The sequence below is a fragment of the Acanthaster planci genome, linkage group LG01, assembly GCF_054643075.1.
Source record: "Acanthaster planci isolate LZ-2023a linkage group LG01, COTS_SCS, whole genome shotgun sequence".
In the NCBI taxonomy this organism is placed as follows: Eukaryota; Metazoa; Echinodermata; class Asteroidea; order Valvatida; family Acanthasteridae; genus Acanthaster; species Acanthaster planci.
In genome coordinates, this window is record NC_141777.1 from 38,373,085 (window position 1) to 38,392,155 (window position 19,071).

General features: G+C 39.7%; 1 long non-coding RNA gene across 1 annotated transcript; it reads right to left on the minus strand.

Moving 5' to 3' along the window:
* Positions 1-6,730: 6,730 nt before the first annotated feature.
* On the minus strand, positions 6,731-17,374 carry LOC110980608 (uncharacterized). The gene is made up of 3 exons (XR_002598331.2): positions 17,256-17,374; positions 9,211-9,460; positions 6,731-8,409 (listed from the first exon to the last, which is right to left on the minus strand). It is a non-coding gene; the product is annotated as an uncharacterized LOC110980608 (long non-coding RNA).
* Between the last annotated feature and the right edge of the window lie 1,697 nt (positions 17,375-19,071).

Sequence of the window (19,071 nt, forward strand, 5' to 3'; positions counted from 1 at the left end):
CACAATGTGAAATTCCCATAGGCAGACCGCGCAAGGGTTCCGGAAGCTCGCTGCGTAACCTTTTACTGTCAGTCTCTATTTTGTTTTAGTTGAAATTAAATTCTGTTTAGTTGTGCTCTTTGGTCTAACGTATCGCTTGATTGGACATCCTTATGAAAGTGAAAGTTACGTGGGGGTAAAATGTTATGAGGGTAAAATGTATTCCATGTAAAATTCTTCCAAAGACCCTTAACTAAAAACGACTGTGGTAACTTGCGACTCATATTGTTAAGTCTGGTCGTGAACACCTATACACAATTTTCAATTCTAATTATAAGCTTTTACCCTTGTCCTGGTCTAACAGTGCAATTCTAATAAAACCCGACACAAAACTAAACAACAAAATTAAATGGACATCACTTTGTCTTCTAACAAAATTTGCCTTTCTTCTCCAGCGCCTGATATAGAAAGAATACACCTTAACCCGCACTTGTGAGTTTCATCGTTGAAATGAACTTTTTCAAATGATTATTTTTTAACGCCCATAACTCGAGTTACACTTGCGTGCAGCTCTGAACGCCATATTTGCTTTGTCAATTTGAGACTGGTGACAAATTCACCGCAACCCTGGATGCCGAGCAATCATTTGTCAACAAGCGCGACTCTTGTAGACGCAAAAATTATTATGTAAAACACGTACTATTTGATTAAACTTTGGGGGCAGCCCCACCTTGAGTGCCTGTGACTTGGAACCAATTTATCTTCCTGTCTAACATGTCTGCTTTGTTAATGTCGGGTCGTGGGGCAATTAATTCATTCAGCCACAGCCCGGGGAGTAATGAACTGAGTAATTATAGGTGCGTCCATCTGATAGCTTTGCTCTTTTGCCCGGGACAGATCCGATGAAATTCTTCAGTGATCAATTACCACAGGGAGTTTTTGTCCTTCGTAAAGTGCATTTGGTGACCGCACGAACAAACAAACCTGTGAAGACAGTGTCTATGTTGAGTGAGACGCCATCCACTTCTATTTGGTAATAAACTTATGAAACAGTTTGCGTGAGAAAAAATAGGTGTCACACTGGCTTGAAGAAAGCTGCAAAACGCCCGTGTAAGCATCATGCTTGTACGGATAGCCATTTAATGACATAACTCGGCATAACTTACTGCACTTCTTAACATTGAATCTTTATCCTGACTGGTCATTTCTTAGCAACAGCAAAGCTCATTGTTGTGATGCAGGATTTTCCCCCCCGTAACTTCTCCTTGGGTGTCTTGTAAGTAGGTGTTGAAACAGCATGTCCCAAACTACAGCAGTGGTGCTGCAAACCAGCCTGATTGTCTTAGTATTGCAGGTAGCCTACACTTGACTACCTAATCGGCCAACGAAGTGTAGCCAGATTGTCCCTGTCAGTCCACCGTTCCTAAATTGTGAAAGATGTTGGCGGGATTTCAAAGAAACCTAGCCCGGGGACGTCCAGTGGGACGGATAAGAAACTGAGAAAAAATGAAAATGAATCCCCTTCTGCTCCAGGTGGTGAGCTTTCATGTATACCGCGGAGTCCCAGGGGGAAAGGAAAGCATGATAACGTGAGGCTAGGCGTTGTGCAACAGCATGCTCTCTGGAGGAGAACGGGGGCATTTCATTTTCATGAACTACCCGCTGACGACAAATTATGATTGCGCAAGGTTTAATGCAATTATGTCGAACACTAGAGACCGTTTTGGCACGTGTAACAATATGCGCATCGTCGTCGGTTTCAGTGACTTAACAAGAATATAAATTGACTCATGTATACTTAATTTGAAGAAAATAATGAAAGAATCTGGACTTCCTTTGCCTCTAATCTTTGACTTGCAAGAAACTATGTAGCTACTTGATGGCTATTTTAAAACCTCACCTTTGGTGATGATACAACTTAAGCCTTCTCCTTTGAATCTGTACATACGATACTGATCTTGGCAAGTGGTGGCGTAGGCTGAGGAGTGGACCGCTCAAAATGAGGAGACATCGTCGGTCACGGCCGGATAGCATTTTCCGTTCTCCAAAAGCACCTTCCTGCTTCCGTCGAGACCTCAATCAACGGCTTATTAAAAAGTAATCTTTCATTAAGTCTGAAGCCGGGAAGAGGTGAAACATACTAACACAAAGCACTTGCAAACTAAATTTTGCCAATTTTGAGTCATAGATGTACCAGTCAAGTTTTTTGACATATATCATGTATATATATCATGACTAGCGACTCGACTTGGACTCGAGTCGCTATTTTTGTGGCTCGTGACTTAACTTATAAGTATTAGTTGTTGGCTTGTGACTTGACTTGGAGTTGCACTTTATGACTTATTACCAACGCAAGTTACAAAACTACTCAATCAGACCCACTGAAGTTTTAAATTACGCCTATCAACTTACGCCTTGGGTTCTTAAAATAATCAGGGTAAGACTTCGTTCGGCTTTCTATTTTGGTCTTGTCTGCCCAAGGCCACGTCTAAATCACTTGGCTGTGGCTTGAAATCATACATCGCGCGATTTGACTCGTATTTGGACAAAAAGACTTTTGACCTGCTTGTGTATAAACCAAATTGACTTGTGACTTGATTTGACCTGTGATCAAAGGACTTGTGACTTGATTGGTGACTTGGCTTGGACTTGCAAAAATTGACTTGCTACCACATCTTAGTATTACAACTTCCATCTTGAGTTCAGATAAGCAGCTTATGAAATTAATTGGTTTTGTCATGATGTAAACAAAATGCAGTCATTTTAATAGCAAACACAGTTCGTATGTACAACTTGCTTTTGATATCCCCCATGTGCCCCAGTCTATGCTTTGAGTGATTAACCCTATGCCAAACAAGATTCGATTGGAACAGTACACGTGAAATCGCATACAAGATTTCCCCACGAGATAATTCATTATGAACGATTTTTATGAAGCCCACCCCCATTTTTTGCAGCGTCGAATTTGGAGCGTCGTATTCCCAATTCCAGTCGTCTGCGTCGGACGTTTGGTGTCGTTCTGTCGGCGTGTCATCTGACACGTCTCCCTAATATCCTATCGATCCAACTGTCAGGCAGAATGCCAAACTGCTCAACATTTTTCTCGCAGGCGGAAACACCCTGAGGGTTACTGGCCGCATCAGTGAAGTAACATCGACAGGCGGTTAGCCCTTTATATCTGCACCAGAATTTGAAGCCCTAGCCTGAAGACGTTAATTACCTCGGTGTACACAGTTTAAAACGATTACCATTTTTAATGTGTCCGATTTATCCAATTAAAGATTTCAGAAAATCTCAGACACTAATTTTAATTACCGGTGTGTAGTCAATAAAAGGTGTCTATTCTTCTGACAAATAGGTTTTGGTTTCTTCAATTTGGAAACCTTCAAGAATTCTAGTATTGAGATCAGTTATATTGCGTGTCTGTAATCATTCTTACTTATCTTTAAATTTTCGATTATCAAAGAATACGCAAAGTGAGAGATAACAAATTTATACAAATTGTGTATAATTTGGTGATAACAGTGTCATATTTTGTTCAATGCAAGAAGAAAATATTGAAATTATATTCAGTCGCGTTGACTGTATTCTTATCACGGTACATCCCAGCTACATAACCCGTTATAACAGACAAACGTCTCCTTCATCTGCGTGGTCTTAAGTAACGTCAATAAGAAAAACCACACAAAGCCACAACTTTCAAAATCAATTCAGCTGTGCGATGCGATTTGGATACTGACATTAATAGCCTGCGAAGTTTCTGCCAAGGGAGTACGTGTGGATGTTTTCATTGCAAGTTATACGAGGTATTTAAGTACAGCGCCATTGACATTCAATCAGAATGGAGGATGGCTATTTATGAACTGAGACAGGTGAACAACCTTCCGAGAGAAGTCTCGAAACCTCCCGGAGAGATAACTAGTGGCAGCTGATCAGGTTGAACCAAACTGAAGCTAGCCCCAGACTGTTCAAGTGTGTTGCTATGGGAATTTCTGCCGTCCAACCGATGCACTTGACATTTTATGGGTGTCATCAGCAATCATTGAATTCCTTGCGTCCAGGAGATCAAGGAAGATAAGAGAGGTGTGCTAACGCAGCGTCACGCACTTAATCTCTGGGCTCAGTTTGCCCTCAAATGCAATGCACATGTTTCTTACTTTGCCTTCAGTGCAATGCTCAAGAACCCTCTAACAGTCTGTATGCGTGCGAGGATTACTCATGTGAATATTTCTCGTTATGTGCATAGTTAGGTGGACTGGGGTCGAGGTAAGTCTAGAGCTTCACTTTGCACATTGACCAGCGCAAGGCCAGGCTACTCAAGACTGACTCAGACCGTGCTCAAATGTTTTATTGCAGTTGCCATGCTCCACGGCGCCGGAGTGTTTTAAGGGATCTCTTTACTAGCTCCAAGTGGCAGACAAGAGGAGGGTATTTGCCTTGTCTGCCTGACCTCTCTTGCTGCTATCGTCTAACCCAGTGAGAGATGGACAAACATGACACTGGTGCCAAAGAATATGTAGATGCTATCGTAGCAGCACGTTTTCCGATAATCCATTCAGCTTCTACTGAGAGTGTACTTTTAAGGTTGAGACACCGGATGAGAGAGAAATTCCTGAAATTAAACGGAATTCTTAATCGTACGACAAATTGAAGTTCCAGTTCAAAATATCCTTCTGATTGTAACAATTATTTGGATCGCTGGTGTTTATAAATTGGCAGATCATCGGCCGAAACCGCCGAAAGATCGAGCGAGTTGCCCCCTGGGAATGAAGCAGCGATTCGCTTCACTATCAGAAGCAGCAGTGTAGTGCATTGCCAATTATGGAAGCGGAGAGCATATGAATTGCAACATGCAGAAAACATATCACAGCCTCAAGGGTAACGAATGCGATTACCATGCAACAAGGCAGATGAATGATAATAGATACACACGTCTTATTCGTTTGACACAGGGTTACCCCGACAGACCAACGGTGGACTGCATTTAAAGGAAGACTTCCGGTGCGTACCGACAGGGTTTTGAGTGCCCGTTGGCAGATGAAATTTTCTTCTCGTTTTAACATGTTCAGATAATTACAAAATAGGAGATGAAGAAAGTAGTAGGATAGCTGGAGTGGATCCATAAGGGGTGCACCGGAGGCCCCCATTCAGAGCTGTATAAAGAGAGAACTTTTAGACTTTGGAATCCAAATGGCCGGTCATTAAGTGTGCAGTACAGCATGCAGTTAATGTGTGCTAACTGTCCGTCTCACTGCCGCATAATCTACCATTTTTGTTCCAACAATTGAGACACTCATGTCGCAACTTTCTCTATAAACTTGTTACATACTCAGTGCTCGCGGGCCAACACACATCCGGCCATAACAAACTTAAACTATGATTTTGAGACGAAGATCTTGGGACCCAAGTGGTCTGAAAAAGCATATTACTTTATACTGTAACTCTAGAGACAGAATAATCAGTATTAACAATGCGCAGCTTATATTTTCGGGTTCACCTCCATTTTGCACCTTCTTTCTTCTGTAAATGACGCGCGCCCCGCATTTTTGTAAAGGATGGATTCGCCATAATAGTGTATTATGTTTGGAAGTATTTTGTGTCCGACAGTATTCAGTGCTTTCACATCTGTTAAACCATCTCGGTTGTGCATTTATGATGCACATGGACCTTCATCATGATTTTACATTACAGTGCCCGTTCAGTTCCACTTCCTTGCAGCGTTTTGATTTTACCCTTAAAATCTCCAGTCCGTTACATTCCTACAGCTATGCTCCCCATCTCTTGGCCGAGCAACACTGGAACATCTTAAATGAATGTTCTCGGATCACACACCTGCTGTTACGGTATGCATATTACTCTCTAATAAAACAGGTGCCGTATTTCTATCAGGTTAGAGTTTCTGTTAGCCTAATTTGCTATTTTGGGGTTTTGAGACCTTCCACATGGTGAAAAAAGTGGTATGGCAACGACTGCAGCAGAGGAATGCTCCTTCACCATTTTTTTTTTTTTTTTTTTTTACACAGGAATGCGTCGAAGTGGGTTGGGGGGTGTATCAAATGACTTTGTAAATATCACACCCCTCCCCGCCAAGCTCAGAATTCTCCTTGTCAAAGGTACCAGTTTGCCACATAAAAACAGACGTCACAAAAACTAAACTTCCGGTACCAACGTGAAATTACATAGCGAATACACTAAACGCTATCAGAATACTACATCTCAGAAAGTTGACCCATGTATGCGTATCGTATTATATTGGACTGAGTTGAACAGGTTGCCGGTTTCTAAGATAGTTTGTGACTCTTTCCAGTTGTTTGCAACTGTCTGTAATCCACAGAAATCAGTCTGAGATCCGCAGGTGTTATCTCACTCTAATTCTCATTAAGATGAGAAAGTCTGTGCGGTGAAATGAGCAATATGAATAAGTTTGCGGTAGCGCACGCGACTGCGGCCATTCTAAAGCTCTCTCTAGACACTTACGTACCCTAAAAGAGCATTGTTCACATGATGCAACCACATACCCTTTCAAATTGGTTATAACTACTACTTTTTCATTATTGGTGGATTCACTGATCGATCAATCCTTGACTGCCCGAAGAAGGGCTTACGGAATGTCCCAAAGCTGTAAACGCCTCAGAAACTGCGTCATGCAGTCTTTACAGAGGTTGTTTTATTTTTCTATTTCGTTTTCAATCCCTTGTCTCTATTTCCATTTTGTAAATGATAATATGAACTGATTCTGTATATTTAGCTGGGACAGAATTAGTCTTTTTTCTTTTACAAGACAACTCCAACAAAACAAGCAGGATAACTAAAAAACTCAGACCCCAAGTTATTTTTTAATTTACATACGTTTGCAGCTTTTTAACATAATTATCGTTAAGAGGGTGAAACTGCGTGGAAAAGTACATGCAATTTATCGGAGTCTTCGTCTCAAATTCTTAGCCACATGTCACAAGGTTCTAAAGTGGGCCATTATGTGGCGATATTTAGATATCCATCAGGGGAGATAACAGGAAAATCTCTTATAACAGTTTTAAAAAGTAATTCCTCGTGTCTGCACCGTATCCTGACACCCTCCCTTTGTTGTGTTTTCGACGTAAGGGGCAACGTTCAGAACGTCTCTGTCACATTTGCCTCAGTCTCAACTCATGACCTTAAAACACTTTTATGATGGCAGTGAAAAGGCAGGAAATGTTCGACTGGACGTATTTTTTATATACTGCTGTTCAGAAAAGATGATTCAGAATGACGCACCCTTGAGAACTGAAAACCTACATGGCGGATGGGGGGGGTGGTTAAAAATGAGAGCAAGGAGTTTTTTGTCTGTATCATTTCCCATTCGTCCAAAAGTGTGAAAAGCTCCCAAATGTAGCCCCAAACCCTACAAAGGCCATAAAAGGTTACGCCATGAACCACTTTTCTTGCCCTCCCCAAACCAGGTTTGGTCTCCCCGAACTTCGGTTCTAAGCCTGCCCTTGTTAACTTGTTCAATCTGAGTGCCTTGATCGGCATCTTTCCTCTAACAGTGCTGACCCTGTTACCCTGAGTAAAAGTATCCTTTCAAGGACCGCCATTAACTCAATACGTGACTCCATCAGCGGGTATGAAGGAAGCATACCGATGAGAGTCCGTGCTACAGATGCCTCGTAGCGCGTTAGCCTGGGTAATTTGCCTGTGACGAGTAGACAACAACACGAAGATAGGTAATTAGCCTACGAGAATCATGGAAATCGTGGGTTTCCCTCGGATTTTTACAACCTCCATCTTTGAATGTTCCCTTCCACCGAATGACTCTATATACAATGTCCTCTTCGCGTTTCGTTTTTCGAGATGAGTCTCAGGTGACGCATAATGCTCTCTTGAAGGATAAATTACAGTCGTAAAGAGAGACAGCGGTCGAGCAGGGAATTATTATCCATGCTCAATCTCACAGATGAAAAACGTATAATAGCTGTGGAGATGGGTCTTTCGATAGAGGGCGCGTATGCTGTGCTATCCAAGGAAAGTTCGAGGGCAAACTACAGTTCAAACACGGTTTTATAGCTCCTTATAAAATGCGCATGTGCAACAGTGCCACGCTGGCACCAATCTTGTTATCCAGCCAATGGTTGTATCTCTTGCTGGTGTCCATGCGTTCGAGATCTCTCGATCCTCCTTAAAGGAACAAGCCCTGCAAGAGGGCTACCGCCCAAAAGTCTCATAGTGCCCCCCACGCCTGGTTTTGAATTGTCGATTAACTATTAGATCGAAGTTAGTCGGACTATGGCAACATAGTCGTCTCTCAAACTTGTCCTGTGTAAGCACCCACCTCCGAGAACACGATCATTGTAAAGCTAGACCACGAGGAGATTCTCCGCAGCCCAAAATTGACGGTTGTTGCGTTGTTTTGGGATTTTCCTGAAAGTGCCTTCTCTTGTGCTACAGATTTGTCTGTATAGAAAAAGATCTCTTCCTGTTTACCAAGACAAAGAATTTGTTGACTGGGAACCAAACTTTGAGAACCCTTACTGTAATGTAAATTGGAGATACTGAATTTGCTCATCTATACCATTCGTACAGGCATCTGGAAAGGGTGATTTCTGCATAACAGTTTCTTCGAGTCCGGATGGAATTCTATGAGATAACGCGGGTCGATGTCTACGGGGCGAACACTGTAACATATGCGCGCAGAATTTACAGGTAGGTGTATCGAATGTTTTGCAAAGCTTGATCTTAATCCAATACTTTGCATTGGCCCGTCCCAGCGCCCTGTAAGAGTTGTGGAGACGAGCATAATTGTGGAGGCGCAAGTACAGGTAATTCCACAAGACTAGTTTGAGGCTCAATTTGTTTCGCGTCCCTGTAACATCTGATATATGATTCTATAAGTTCAGAACATTCTTTAATTTCCAAGAGTGATTAAAGAATGCAAATATAACTGTATAGGCAATAAATTATTGATTTGTGTAGGTCTGCTGACGTTGAGCAAAAATCACAGTCCATCCCTAGTGTGGGCTGTTGAAAATAACAATCACACGTACACCCATAATGTGTTTTCTCGAATAAGTGCATGCATTCAGGGAAAGCTCGACAATTTTGAAACTGTCGGTGGCGTACACGTTTCTATTTGTCTTTACAGTGCAGCTGTACATGAGATGGATCTGATTAACGATGAATATTCTCCTGCACCATTGCCGTGTACATTGCCATCAGTTTCCAGAGGGGTCAAGTGGACTCCGCTCCATCACTTACCTGTGATTTAATTTGTCTTCTCTAACTCCAGGCGACTGTCTCGAATCTGATCGGGACACGCCGTGTTTACCGTTCATCCGACCGCCAACAATTTACCGTTGAAACGGCATTTCGTGCCATCCATTGAAATAGCCTAATCCAGTTCTTAGCAAGTCAACAAAACGGGAAGTGTAAGTTTTAAATATCGAATTCAGCAAAATTTATCTCTTCAAGGGTCAAACCGTTGATGTCCTCCACGTCTTGCGTAGCCCTATACAGGAGAAAGACAGAATAATGATTTTGTCTGCGGGAGCGGGGCCTCACGAACAATTCCCTGAGTGGCAATCATCCTCTGGCATTCTTGAAGTAAAACCTACCACAGGTCCTGGATAGAAAGAACTCCACGATAATTCAAAATTAATTCTAATATCATGCAACTTTGGATCATCAAAAGTTGATCTCAGTTGATACATCATGCTCGTATAAGCAGGTTCAAGATGAATCGAGGAAAGCCTTATTTAATCGGTGCGGCTCTCATCAACCATTTTTGTCGACCTAACAGTGAGACCAACTTCAATATTTGTCCCCAAATTCTGGTTGTCACACAGTTACCCCCTAAATCTCCCTTCAGCAATGCTGCGACACATGCCTGTTACACGGTTACATCAGTGTCCCGTGGTCACGTATATAGCATGATATCAGCTCTGCAAAGATACACACACTTTAAAGATGTCATCTACTTAAGAAGGCGGAGCTGGCTGTGTCCACTTTGTAGGCGTTTACTCCGAACCCCAGAGGGATCGAACCGATTCACCAACTCATCAGTGAGTGTATATGGCACACTGCTTTTGCATGGCCAAGCCAGCAGGCACAGACCATTCCACTTATGTATTAACACAGACTGAATAATCGATGACATCAGACGGAAATATATAGAAAGGTTTGAAGCTCTTAAAAGTAGGCTTGGTAATTTAAACATTTTCAAATTAGTGACTGCATGTTTGTTTCATGCTTAACGAACCCAATGAATTTTTCTATATTACTTGATTGTGGCTCATTAACATCGTCGAGTGATTTTGCACTCATTTGTAACTTTAATGTATCCGGCCATGTTAATTGCAAATCTAAATGGTTAGAGTTTATTCAACATTTTAACTAACGTTGGGTCAAATATCATTTGGTCCAAAAATTGGCAAAACGGTTACCAACATTGTTGAGCAACATGATTGTGCAATTATTGGGTAGAAATTTGACAAATTAGTTGGTAAACTCTTGCTCAAAAATTGGGTTATAAACATTAACCAAATGTGTTGGGCCAATTTTTGTTCAAAGTATAGGTTCAAAATTACTCAACAATGTAGACACTTGATATTTGACCCAATATTGGGTAACAATGTTGGTTAAAAGCCTTTACCCAACAAATTCACCAACTCCCGGTCAATCACATATTAAACGGAATTGTCAAAAACCTTTATCATTTTTGGTTTCATTTCTATTCATATATAGCACATATTATACATATAGCATACATATAGCATACATTGGTAAATGACTTCACTGAAAAGCTCTTGATTTTAAGTTACATGAATGTTCTCAATTGAAGTACAGGTATCAAGGCGGGATAAAATCTTTTAATCTACATTGTTTCAGCTTTACTTAATAAGCCCCTATTTTTTTTACCTCAGACCAGCTAAGAGTTAATGTAATGGGCCCATCAATGTAAAGACGGGCTTTATTTAAATTTGGATTAGTATCTTTGCAGATAGAGACTGTACCAGAATACATTCAATTAATAACTTTAGTAAAACATACCAGCATTTTGCTACTTTACCAACAATGAGCCCATGATAAAAATAGCACAGCTTAGTAAACCTAAAATTGGCTTGTTTAAGATTGCCAAAGATCATTTGGATCTTGCACAAACGTTTATACAGTGCTCAAACGGATATACATCCAACATGTCAATCACACTAGTTTTAAAACACTCGAGAACAAAGGAGATACTCAAGTCTTTAGAAACTTCTTTAGTAATTACTTGTATTTCTCAGTTGTCGGCAACTTCGTATGGACCATGCCTAACAAAAGATCTTTACTCTTCAATAGGAACATAACTTACACCAAAACTAGGTATCCCATTAGGGTTGGTGTCAAGCATTTTGATATTGAGGTGTAATTATTCCTCCAAGGGTTAATCACGTGCATGCTCCATAAACATTCAAACAACTATGTATGAATTGAGTTAGATAATTGACAAAATTACGTTTACACATGTCCAGTGCAGGTGAGATACGCTGGCACAGCCCCTCTCTCCTCTGTCACAAAAATGAGCTCCAATTTCGATACAATGTACAAACAGATGTGTATCATCTCCGGAAACAAATACCCACAAGATAAGGCATAATTTGCAACAAATGGGTTCATTTTAAGTAACCTTCATGATATTTAATTGCGACATTTATGCACACATATTTTGATGATGGTGATGTTGCCCCATGTTATGTCAGTCAATGTTTTCCTGATGATAACAGCATCACAGACATTAAATGGAGTTTCACATATACACATTACGGCCTGTAAGGATCTCTGCGCCAACATCTCCAAATGAGTGTTGAACACCCTCAAGCCTTCAGCATGTCTTGCATACAGCAGACGATTAGATAAAAAAGCTCAAAATGAACTTGACCATCATAGTAAGCACCATTTTTACATGCTAACTCTGCACACTGCAAAATCTGTGGTGTTAAATTTTTAACACAAGTCTTTATTTTATTGTGTTACAGAGGGGTAAAAAATTCCTTAGGCATTGAAATTGAAAGAAAAACCAGTGTTGCATGATATTGGTTTTAAAGGTGTCTTACAGCGCATGTGTCTTTGAAAAGAAGCCTTCTGATTGGTCGATATAAAATTATGGGCGCTATCTGCTTTAGATATTTCTCATTGAACGTTACGTGCCTGTGTGCTAAATATCCCGTCTTTATTGTTTATTCAACCTTACTATCTGACAAATGTGTGACCAAATAGTGTGCTAAGATGCCCATTGTGGAAGCGGGAGAAATCTTAGGAAGTTTAGGGCGATTTTGCAGAAGTTGTGGAACTTAGTTAGTGTTTAAAATGATTAATGTTCTTCAGACTTGAACTGTCATTCAAAAAGTTCACCCCGTCGAAGGACATGTCTGATAATGTCCCGCACAAGATATACGTTGATGCGCACGTGAGTATAGCTGAAACACGATAGGCACACAGCCTATGGGAAAAGAACGCCTGTAAAAAGACTCCATCCGAGCTAAAACTAAAAAACAATTATCTAAAGACCCAAACACAAGTTACATTTTACCACAGTCAGTAGACTTAATATTGGCATGCCATGTATCCAGTGTTTCCTCGTGAGGGCCAACTGCATGCATGTACGTAAACCTGGTTTATGTTTGTAAAAGCATATTTGAATGATGCGCTTCACTTTCGGAAAAAAAACACACCGTACATGTAAATTTCCGTGCCTACTCTTTTTTTTTTTAGACGGGAACATTGAAAGTAAATCGTTCATACATTTCTTACATAGTTGCCAAATAATAGCCTTTTATGGGACTCTTTTCAGAAAAATACAAAGGCTTCATAATTTCTTGCCTCTTTAACAAAGGCCTACGGTGCATAGGGCCAGGCCCCCACACACTGTGGTAAATGTACATGCAATACATGTAACTGGTCTGTATTGGTCTGTTCTTTTAAAGTAGGTATCAAAACAGTTTGAAGATTACAAACCTCTCTGACTCATTCATTTATTTGCAATTCCCAGCGCCATAGGTTTCGACCGAAGAATTGTAAACGACGTTACCCTGGCAATAAACTCCAGTGAATCAGACAATACAAGCAGCCTTCCTCACCCCAATAAAGCAACAGTTGATTCTACTCAGTATGTCTCTCCAAAACATGTTCTTTGAAGTAGGTCCAATGGAGAGTTGTTGTGTGATATGTTTGAATGAGAGCATTGCCAAAGTTACTTTATAATTCAGATTTGTTTAATTCCTTTTTTCTTCTTTATGGCAGAAGTAAAACAGAGTATCTGGTTGATTTGTAGGGTCAATGCAGCATATAGCCACACAATGGATGGTTCTCATTCTAATTCTTGGCTAATGTACTGCAGGTGTAAGGTCAAGTACTATTTTAATATTTGATACCAAACCACTTGAAGGTACCCTAAAAATAAAGAAACAGTTTTAAACAGCGAATTGAGGAAATTACTGTTGTACTTTTCCTGTAGAAAATAAAGGTTATTAAGTTGTTGTCAGCACACGAAGTGACCTTATTAACAATTTCTCATCGTTAATTACTGATAATACCCAGTGGATCTCTTCAAAACATGTTCTGTTAGGTAGTTCTAGAGGAGAGTGGTTATATAATGTGTTTTCATCGAGAGTATTACCTAAGTTTTTAAATTCTATAATGAATAGTTCTTTTATCCTATTTAAGTACATGCAGAACAGAAGTAAACCAGAACGGTTGATTGATTGGTATCTTTCTTTACAATATTGCCTATAAATTGTCATTACCTGGACGAAAACCAAACAATTACTCTTCGTTGAATACGACATGTTCCATGTTGCAATTTTAAACAGAAGCTTCCCATTACCGATTCATTGTTCAATTTATAAGCATCAAGTCTAAGGTCAAGCACTATTTTCAGTGGCTTTTGATACTGTGCCAAATTTTGCGAAGTTGCCAAGTAGTACCAAATCACTGTAATATACATGTATATTCAACAAATATAGCACTAATAATGAACAGTGTACTTTAGTAATCACAGCATTGCAGAAAAGGATAAAAAGTTCCTTCCAATTTGTCGTCAGCACACAAAGTGTTTTGTTGATGGTCAACCATTATCTTTAATTTGAAGTTTTTCAAAGTGTGATTCTACCCCGTATTTAACTCGTTGACATGTTCTTTTGCATTGAGCTACAATATCACTGAAGATGCTACTTGTATCACTCATCTTTTGGGGTACATTTAAAACATAACGTTGCTGATTAAGTTGTGCTAGTACGGTATGGACATGAGTGATTTACTATTGCTGTGTTCTATTTTAAAGTTTTTCCTAATGCTCTGTGTTTCATTGCATTTTCTGCAGCAGTGAATCTAAAAATTCTAGTGATATTATTCGGCATTATGATTTTGTTCTAAAATTTGTTTATATTTCAAATCATACTTAGCACAAAATATGATCAAGTTAAATGTCCTGTTGTCAATGGTTTTGTTATTTGAAATTCAAGCTCTTCTTGTAATGCCAAATAACAGTATTACTTAACACCAAATTCCTTGCCCAAAATAAACACCATTTTTGAATTGCCTTACTCCCGTATTTCAGTTGTTGTTAAAATCAAACATCAAAAACTGGTGTTATTTAACACCAAAAGCCTTGCCAAAAATGAATACCAATTTGGAATAAGTGCATTCCCCCTTTGGTGATAAAATTGTAAAGAATTTTCCTCTGTTGTTCTGTTTTGGAAGATCAATGGACTTTAGCTACATGTAGTGCTAAATACCCCGTTTCCTTTCTCCCGGTAGGGAAGATTAAAGACGTGTATTCTCTGGCTCTAATTCTACAAGATGCAATCTAAACATGCCTCCTCAAGGGGTCTGTGTTCTTGGAGTATTAGAGGTTAAAAACATCTTGAGAAGTTTTTCAATCATGCCTATCATCATAAGCTCACAATTTTGCTCAATCTGGAAACTTCAGCAAAGATTGTGATATTTACGCTTGAGAATGACAAATTAGAAAATACACACCTTTTCATGCAGCATTAGAAGTTGGATACCGAGTGAGGGGAAGATAAAACAAGATTCCTGTTAGTCAGAAATGCTGAGGCAGTGCAAGTCTATTTTCAGTTGCTCATCAGTGTCCACATTAAATTAACCATAATCCCTGAACAAACAAAAGGTCTATTTGAAGGTTCATAGCATGACTCGGAAAAGATACCTTGTCTTTAATGGCAATGTGATTCTTGTTTATGTTGCGATTTCCAAGCTTTGCACTTGCGACTGCCATATGTAGCCCTGCCCTAGCCTGTACGTGCATATTGGTTTATGCAATTTATATGGCGATGAGTTCTGTAAGCCTATCCAGTGTATTAGAAAATATTTCCCATGCTTCTACTTTTTATACGAGGCACAGCCTATATGAAGCGAAAAGACAAAATGCATTTATGAGACTTATACGTATCGATTGTCCTGCAATGAATCAAAACTTTGTCACACAAACCAGTAAAGTAGTCGGCCAATACCATGTGATTATGATGTGCAGCACACACAATGAATGCATCATCATGCAATGAGGTGACGCAATGTGCTTACGGTTTTCATGAAGAACAATAACACTGAAAAAACTTGCTCAGACAGTTCTTTGGCTACTTGAAACCTCATTTGGAGTAAACACATTACCTGAGAATGTTTTCCAGATTTCATCTTCGATACGTTTGGAGAGTCTTGTCGACTCTGTGACTGTCATCGTGCAAAAAAAAAACAATAGCACTGCAGACGCCGGCGGGAGTTTTGCTTGGCTGCACTGGTCAAAAATTACTAGACTTGATCCAAGTCACGCGGGTAGTGATGCAAGCGCCGACTTTCACCAATATATGCAATAGCAATTTAATCAATTATCACTCCTAAAATAAGAGCAATATCAACAGTACCATGGATTATTTTTTGAAGGTTTTGTGTGTAGGAAAACTGTGTTTAAATTCCCTTGTGAAACGAGACCTGAGGGCAAGTTTCTTCCCAACACTTGCATTTGCAATGACCAATTATTGGGTAATATCACAGAGAACTATTCTTTGACCAATATTTGGGCAAAAAAGATTAGCACGTGCCAATCCGTATTGGCTAATAAATAAATTGACTAACTGATAAGTATGATTTGCCCAACATCACCATTGACCAATAAGTTTGCAGTATACGAACTCACAATTCCACTTTTAAATACACCAGCAAAAGAAATACTGATTTTATTACATACATAAAAGACTCATGAAAACTTATCATGCTTGCTTGATTCCTTTATGAAACTCCTTGTTATACATACAAATAGCTGTGTCAAAGACTTATTCTATTCTGGAGACTTTGCTGTGGTCTGATTGCTTGCTGTTCCTTTTCTTTCCTCTCAATTTATTGTATTAAATGTTTTTCTCATTGTCTTTTTGTCACTTTTGTCACTTGTCTTTTTACCCTTACATGATCTTATAGTGTAACGGTATCGGGCTATAAACGAATTTGGGGCAGGGAAGTAATAAAAGTCTTCGATTTCTCCAGAACCCTATGCTGTCAGGTCAAATAATTTTACCGACTGTAATATAACACTCGTTTTTCTCGCCTTTAGTTGCTCGTTAATTTTCTATTCACTACATGTGTCAATGCACATTTAAATGTTTGTTATATTGTCCATGATATGTCAACTATTGTTAATGTCAGCACGAATAAATTAAAAAAGGTGACAATCTCCTAAAGAAAGAGGAGGATCAGTCACAAAATAAAAAGTTGGCAACTTGAACCTTTTCAAAAAGCGGACACTGATTGAAGCAAAATGCCAACATTTGGAAGGTGGACGTAATTTGTTATCGTATTACGTGAGATAGGAGCCGCGATAAGCACGTACGGCTTTAGTCGATAGCGCGTTGTAATGCGTGTTTTTTCTCTTTGATAAAACAAACTTAAAGGTTTCAATTTTGGGCAGGGAATTAAGTAACCGTTAAAACTTATCTTTTCCGTCAGGGAACACACTGCGAGGAAAACGTTGAAACGCACTTTCCAGGAATCGACCATCGGACCCCTTCCACTCCATTCAATTTCTCTTCCCCACTGCTCGACTCAGCTTAACTGACATCCTCTTTTTTTTTGTTCTTTTGTGGGCCTACCCATGAGCCAACATAATGCTGCAGAAAATGTTAAATAATTCACGTGCTTATGATAATTTATTACAGGCGTGCCTCGTACGGTGGCATTTTGTTATAGAAGCCACGTTTGTGAAATCAGATCGAGTGGCGTGAAAGACATGCTGGGCAATTATCATTGTCACTTACCTGCGACGGCAATTTCAGTGACAAGGACTACCACCACAGCGAAAAAAAAATAGTAAAGACAGGAACGACAGCATAGCAATAGCAAGAACACTGTAGACAGAAGAACCTCAGCATTTCACTGGTTCGCCTGATGCTGTCATTTCTCAGAACGGCTTGTTCCTGTTTATCAATGTCGATACAAGGACAAAAAGAACACGAAGAGCGGAGATACATAAGAGAAATGTCCGAAGCACTTAGGAAGGAACCATATTTCACATGGTTAATAATAACGACGTTGATATATGTTGTCCATTTCGTTTCATGATTTCGTCTCTTTATGCTGAATGACTCAGTCAAATGATGGATGTGTGTCCGGTTCAACAAGTCGCGCCATTTCCTCTTATTAAGAAGCTACTCGATTGTCTATAAGCCGGCGGAGGACTCATCCTAAACTTCGTATAACATCATTATCTTCCAATTTAGGGGATCTGCGAAGACTGCAACTTGAGGTCGAGGAGAATTTTCGTTAAGGGGATGACCCTGGAGATACCCCCATTCAACCGAATCAGCGAGGAAATAACCGTGGATACTGGCAGTTTGACGGGGGGAACGTTTGTGTTGTATGCTGCAGTAAAAGATGGAGGTTGTTATCGTAAATGTTTTACTAAAATCCTTGAAATTGCACATTTGTATTGCAATTAACCCGGTTGTCATTTTTTGTTTTGCTAGTCTATGTATTTGAGGGCCTTTTCAGTTTTTATGCATACTCATGAGCAAAACTATTATGTAATCCCAGGCAGCCTCAATTTTGCACAAATCTGCTCGACTTTTTATACTTTGCCATCAAAAGTTTGCATTTCCTTTGACAATTTATTGTTATATAAGAATGCAGCAATAAGCAAGTGTGTAACCTTTTATTAGAATTTTTTTCAACGAGCAAATTTGAGGTTCAACATTTGAACGTGAAAACATGCAAAATAAATTGAGTCTTTCTGGATGACATTACACAAACAGCACTTCATTTCTCTGGAGAAGCCTGGTCAGTTTTGAAAGTTTACAAAGTGCTCTGCACATTTCACTTAACTCAAAAAGTTTTATGTTCCATGCAAAAAGAGTTTAAACATGCACAGAAACGATTCTTAGAAAAGATCACCGCATTTTTTCTTTTAAGATCTCAGTGTCAAAGCAGCGCATTGTCGCAATGATGGTGACAAAGGCCACAGAAATTTCTCCATGAAATTCACCGTCCATGGGAGAAATCGGAAAGTAGGTTGACCAGGGTCTGGACTTCAGTGATATTTCAGGCGATACAACTTTTTGATTCATTGCGCCCCCTCTTGGCACTGTGTGTGATTAAATTGTTAGCAAATTAACTGCAAAATATTTCGTTCAATCCTCATGTATATTTTTCCCTTTATCCATATACTTTTTGACGGGGGACTGATTTCGATGTTGGTCAGTGGTCTTTGAATTCTCCAAACCATCCAATTGCTACTCCCATGTGCAATATAATTTTCAAAATTGGAACACACAGAAAAGACTTTCACTTTTGGATAAAAAGAAAATTCCTTCACAGATCGCGGCCTCATTTCTGTTTATGCTTGCCCAGTTGATTTACTTCGAATTACAAGCGCAAAGAATCTGCGCGTCTCATGGGAATGGTTCTAGTGGTGATAAAAGTGACCGTTGCACCTGCTCCTAGCCCGAAGCACCCCGCTGTAGACAAGGCACATCCACAGTTCATAAACAGGTTGGAACATAGGTATTGAGTCGATGTTGAAAGGACGGCACGTTTCAATGATTTTACCCTCAAAAGAATAAAATCAAAAGCATTATA